Here is a 6,000-nt window from a genome sequence, read left to right as displayed (position 1 = left end):
GGGTCCAGGTGGCCCCTGGGTGGGCTGTTGTTGCTGCCATGGCCCCCTCTTGAGCGGAGCTGATCTGCAGTTCCTTTTAAGGTGTCCTGCTTTGCCACAATTGTAGCAGATAGCCCTAGGTCTGTGTGGTTTTGTTGGGTCTGAAGGGTCTTGAGAGAACAGAAGAGTGGTACGGGGTCTGAGTGGTTGGTTCAGCTCTACTCCTTTTGCTACCGTGTGGAGCACTTCTGAGTCTAGTCTTCTGTACTCTGGCCTTGTAGCCTGCACTTGCTTGCGTATTGGCTCTCGGAGGCCCTGCACAAAGGCCTGCACCCATATCTGATGATGGGCTTTGTCATGTAGATCAAATCCTAGATCAGTAAACATTTGATTTAGTCTGTGGTAAAATTTTTCCACAGACTCCCCCTTTTCCTGCATGGTGTCCTGTAGGGAGGTGACTTGGTCTGCCAGGCGGTCCTTAGCCCAGATCCGGAGTTGATTGAGGAAGTCCTGCCCCGATTCTAATGACTGATAATATTCAGGTAGGCCACTTACGGGCCTCAAGGCCGGTTCCATAACGGGCCAGAAAGAGTCTCCTGCTTTAATTTCTGCTAGCCCAATCAAGTCTATCCATGAGGCAGCATGTGTCTTGTGTATCTGACTCATCTTCCTAAAGAAAGGCATAGGGTGCCATTCCGGGTCTGGTAGACTGTTTACTAGGGTAGCCGCTTCCTGGGGTTTCCAGCTCACGTAGCGGGTGTTACGTCTGGTACCGATTAAGCTGTCACGGAAGGGAGCTGTACGTCTAGTACGGGGATGGTCTGACACCCTTATAGACTCTGTCCTGTCTGGGCTGTCATCTTCGTAGTAAGGTATCCTTATTTTTGGTGTGTAGAGAGCCGCTGCGGTTGCACTGTCTCTTGGGTTTGCTTCACTGCTTGTGTCTGTTTCTTGCTGTGAGGATGTGGTTGGAGGGCGGACTGTTTCTACTTTTTCCTCCTTAACCCCTTCTTCTGTATCTTTGTCTTCATCCTCGTCCCTATTTGTGAATATGCCAGATGCTACCGGAGCTAAGATGGCTGCTCGGTGACGTGTGCCCTTTCTTAAAATGGCGGTAGGTGTAGGTGCAGGTGTAGGTGTGGCCTGAGGTAAGATGGCCGCCGGGACATGGGGCGTGCCATCAGCATTAAGGACTGGATATAGGGAAGTAGACTTGTGTGGGCGTGGTGCTCCGCACACAGCACAAGTTTCCCTCCAATCTGGATTCTAATTTTGGCAAACTGCACATGTCCATCCCTCTGGAGAGTATGGGGGTGGTCTATGTGCCGTGGATGCGGCTGCCAGAGCCATTTTATCGGGAGGTGGTCGGTAAAGATATTCACCAGTGGCAGAATTACATTCCTCAACCCAAATTTGTCTTTTAATCTCTTTTGCCGTTCTATACCATGCTTCAGCATCTCTTAAAACATTATTATCTCTTAAGAGTCCTTTCTTGCTAGACAACATACTTTTTGATTCTGTCTCATCAAGCCTTCCCCTCGGGTTGTAGATCCCGTAAGTTTCAGGAGGAGCTTTACATTTTTAACATACTGTTTGCCTTCTCGTTCTGCCACTATCTCTTGTGCAGAGAATTGACTGAGTTTAGACTCGCTTGTACCCATATTGCAATTTAAATTCTAACCACCATACTTCCTGTTTTGCCAAAACTGCATACACCTCTGGAATACCGTAATTGTGAGCACACCTGAAGGGTGTTATATGTGTAGGGTAATACAACCTATTAGACTCAATGTGGTGTAGTAGTGTACCTTCAGGACTAGGAACAGATATCTTAGCGTGAATGTTCAGTCTAAACACTTTAAATTCAGGAAATTCAGCAGAAAAGGCGGTATAACCAGTGTTGAATCTGCGGACGGGTGTGTCTAGTACTTTGATAATGCGCCAACCCTCTTGTGAGATACTGAGTATGAGTGTTTGTACACAGTGAGGGCAAGACATGAGACTACTGTGAATAGTAATGCAATAGTTAAATGCGTTTCCCTTCCCGTCACTGGTTTGTAACCAAGACAACTAGGGCTGAACTTTGGTACTTCAGCTGCAATGGGCAGTAATATGGTTAATGATCAACTTTGGTTAATACAGTTGATCTTACTACAGAGGGGTATAGCAATGCCACAATCCTTTGAATCAATTGTCACATATATGTGTATGCCGTGTCAGTCACGTCACCAGACCCCTGTTTTGCACTATGGGGCGAATGGCCGGACGTGAGCACCTGTATGAGTATAGCTCTTCGACCGTCTAAGGTCGGAACCAGGGCGATTGCGTGATGGTCCTATAACAGTCCCCCTCCGCAGTTTGCTGTTCTAACAACCCATGTATAGTGTGGGATGGCTTATGAGTAGACACTAGACACACCCTCAGTCGGACTGGACAATACACACAGATACAGACAATTAAGGAAGTATATATCAGACCAGGTTCGTAGACTCAGGACTTTCAAATGTGGTCTATTGTCCAGGGACGACAGCCAACTATCTCAGCCCAGGGGAGGACGTATACAGGGGTCAGGTAAGATTATATATTTTCTTACCTTGTTCAGAGCTGCAGACTCTTCCCACCGATGACGTCCGTCCTGGGGGAGATGTGGTGCAGCTGTGGTCGTCTGGGTATCGTCCTGAGCCCCACGTTGGGCGCCAGCTGTTAATTCTGTCACACTAGGGTGCGACCCGTCTTAATTGTCTGTGGTCAAATTGGTTCTCTAGGAGAGAAAGTACGTGCACGGAGGAAAGAAGACGCAAGACAATGGATCATGTCTCAAATGCTTCTCGCCTTGTTTATTCATTTGCAGATTACCTCCTTTTATAGGAGTAAAGCACATTACATCATTGGGTTGTTTTTCTAACTTAATTATCACAAATCTCTTTGTTATGCGTTACTATCTTTATTACTATATTACCATTATACTAATAATTATTACTTTTAATCTATGTCTGTACCGTCTGTATATCTGTAGAGCTCCGAGCCTTCCCGTCATACGGGTACGTCCTAGCCATAACATACCTGAGGGACGAGAAACTAGTAACATCTGGAATGAAATAGAAAGAAAGAGAAAGAACTAGAAAGAACGAACGAACTAGAACAGAAGTTGTGAGGACTATACCGAATGCTCAGCAGGGTAGCACTACAACACACAGGCGCTATTGGTAGGCAACGATTTCCACCTGTAAAGGGAACTCTGGATGTGCCATCGGACCGGCCGGTCTCAGACAGCCCTGTTAATCATGCTCTGGATTGAGGATCCTGAAGTCTTCAGGAAAGAGGTAAAGAGACTGCAACCCTGTGTCCTCGTTATTGCCTGCACCTCACACCATCACCATCCACCTTACTGGGAAGCCCTGGGGACGTACTTCACCTGTGGGAAGGTTTACCATCTAGCTGCCATCACATCACCCCAGTGGACCCCAAGCAGCGTCGGTCACCCTGACGAAACGAAACCTTGACAGACTCCTATCACCTTTTATTGGACGTCCCTTAGCAGGGTCACGGACCGGGTCCAGCCACCCTGACCTCCCCAGAGCTGAGCCAGCAGAGGACCGGTACCGAGTAACCCGCGGCCCTGCGTCTGGGGGTGATCCACTTCCACCTCACCACTGATGCGTGGACCAGTCACCATGGACAGGGACGATACCTTTCCCTCACTGCCCATTGGGTCAATGTTGTGGAGCCGGGTACAGATCTTGCGAGTGGCACTGTACGTGTTCTGCCAACTCCAAGGATTGCAGAAATCCAGTCTGTACACATTGACTCCTCTTCATACTCCAGTTCCTCTAAATCATCGCTGCAGGAGCCGTCACAGTGTTAATTCTGTCACACTAGGGTGCGACCCGTCTTAATTGTCTGTGGTCAAATTGGTTCTCTAGGAGAGAAAGTACGTGCACGGAGGAAAGAAGACGCAAGACAAGGGATCATGTCTCAAATGCTTCTCGCCTAGTTTATTCATTCGCAGATTACCTCCTTTTATAGGAGTAAAGCACATTACATCATTGGGTTGTTTTTCCAACTTAATTATCACAAATCTCTTTGATCTTACATGTTATGCGTTATTATCTTTATTACTATATTACCATTATTCTAATAATTATTACTTTTAATCTATGTCTGTACCGTTATTGCCCTAATGGCGCCTTTGGGTCAAGCTGACATCTGTCTATGCACGTATTCTACTTATCTTTGGTTTATTGGCGATCGATTCACCTTCGTGCAGATACATTTACTCTAGATAAGGGTAGGGGATTTACACAGCCTTTCTTAAAGTCCATCTGGATACTAGGTGTATCCTGGTACATCCTGGTACGGAGTAATCAACAGAATTTAGTCTTATAACAGTGAATCAGAAAACCTTAAAGCTACATGAATCTAATATATATATACATATTCAGCAAAGCATCCATATAAGTTTGATTTCAGTATATCTTCATATGCCATATAGTCTCTCCATAACAACAGTCTACCTCCACCTTGACCCGTGAACGCTTACCTGTTACGATCGATATGAGCACAGCCGTGGCCAAACGTCAACAGGTCGTACTGAAATTAATTTCTTTGGAGAATCGAAGCCACACAGCGCAGGAGCTCTGGAATGCTATCAAGCAGGAGAGCGACGTGTGGCTTGTGCCAGCGAATCTCCAGTCAGGCATGGTAGTGTGTGACAATGGCCAAAATCTGGTGGCAGCTCTGGGCCTAGGCAACCTCACTCACATCCCATGAATGGCACATGTGCTCAACTTGGTCGTGCAGAGTTTTTTGAGGGACTATCCGGATCTTGATGCACTGCTGCACAAGGTCCAGCTAGAGTGTGCTCACTTGCGGCGTTCCAGCATGGCAAGATCATGCATTGCAGTTCTGCAGCGACGATTCTGCCTTCCGGAACATCGCATCATATGTGACCTACCCACCAGGTGGAATTCAACGTTACATATGTTGGAGAGGTTGTGTGAGCAGCAGCCCGCAGTAATGGAGTACCAGCTGCATCAGGTGCAAAAAAGTCTCACTGCCCACCGTTCAGACTTCACAACCACTGAGTGGGCCACTATGAAGGACATCTGCCAGGTTTTGCGTGCCTTCGATGATTCCACATGGATGGCGAGTGCAGATGATGCACTAGTCAGCATGACTATCCCCTTATCTGCCTGCTTGAAGAAACACTGTATGCCTGAGAAACGACCGCCGCATCACCCACATTCTCAACACGGCTGATTATTGGGTGTACACCCTCCTAGATCCACGCTACCGGGACAACTTACAAAGCCTCATAACACTGTTGAACCGGGAGTGTAAAATGCGGGAGTACCAAGAAACACTGGTGCATTCCATCATCTTCTCCAGTCCAACTGAGAGCAGTGCTGCTAGTGCTTTACAAAGCAGCTCAGTGCACCGAGGCAGTGGAGGAAGCTCAGCACAAAGAGGGAGCAGAAGCAGTGCCTCAGCACAAGACAAGACCAGTATGGCACAATTCTGGCAAAGTTTTGTGTGCCCGCCACAAATGTCTACACCATCACAGACGGCTCCAGTCAGTAGGAGGCAACGTTTCGTCAGATAGTGACAGACTACATGTCTTGCCCTCTCAGTGTACTCCCAGACGGCTCTTCCCCCTTCATGTCTCTAAGCTGGATACATGGCCAGAACTTAGCCCAGTATGCATTGGAGGTGCTGGCTTGCCCTGCTGCTAGTGTATTATCAGAACGCGTCGTTAGTGCAACAGGTGGTGTACTAACAGACCGTCTGTTAGGTCTCGAGTTCCCGCTTCTGCACAGGGGGAATCTCGAGCCATCTCCGCTGCGGTCTCCCATTCTTATCCAGCCGCAGTGGAGTCTGCTCAGCAGGGACGTCGGTCCCAGTGTCTTGCTCAGTCTCACTCTGTACAGAGAGTTACTGCTGCTTCTTCAGCTTCTGCCATTAAAGCCAGTGCTGGTCAGCAGCGAGCGGACTTCTCTGGGACTAAGTCCTTGTCTGCACACA

The 6,000-nt window shown here is 47.9% G+C and overlaps 1 protein-coding gene across 1 annotated transcript in view; it reads left to right on the top strand.

The window, feature by feature from the left end:
• The first annotated feature begins 2,474 nt into the window (after window positions 1-2,474).
• The window catches only part of MLN (motilin), a 42,707-nt gene continuing 39,181 nt past the window's right edge, over window positions 2,475-6,000 (top strand). Inside the window, exon 1 of the mRNA XM_069760130.1 lies at window positions 2,475-2,550. The gene's annotated coding sequence lies outside the window, so the exon portion shown is untranslated. The remainder of the gene's footprint in view (window positions 2,551-6,000) is intronic.

Source organism: Ranitomeya imitator, chromosome 3 (genome assembly GCF_032444005.1).
Source record: "Ranitomeya imitator isolate aRanImi1 chromosome 3, aRanImi1.pri, whole genome shotgun sequence".
NCBI lineage: Eukaryota > Metazoa > Chordata > Amphibia > Anura > Dendrobatidae > Ranitomeya > Ranitomeya imitator.
Note: the sequence above shows the minus strand (reverse complement) of the source record. Positions and strands in the feature narration are given on the sequence as shown.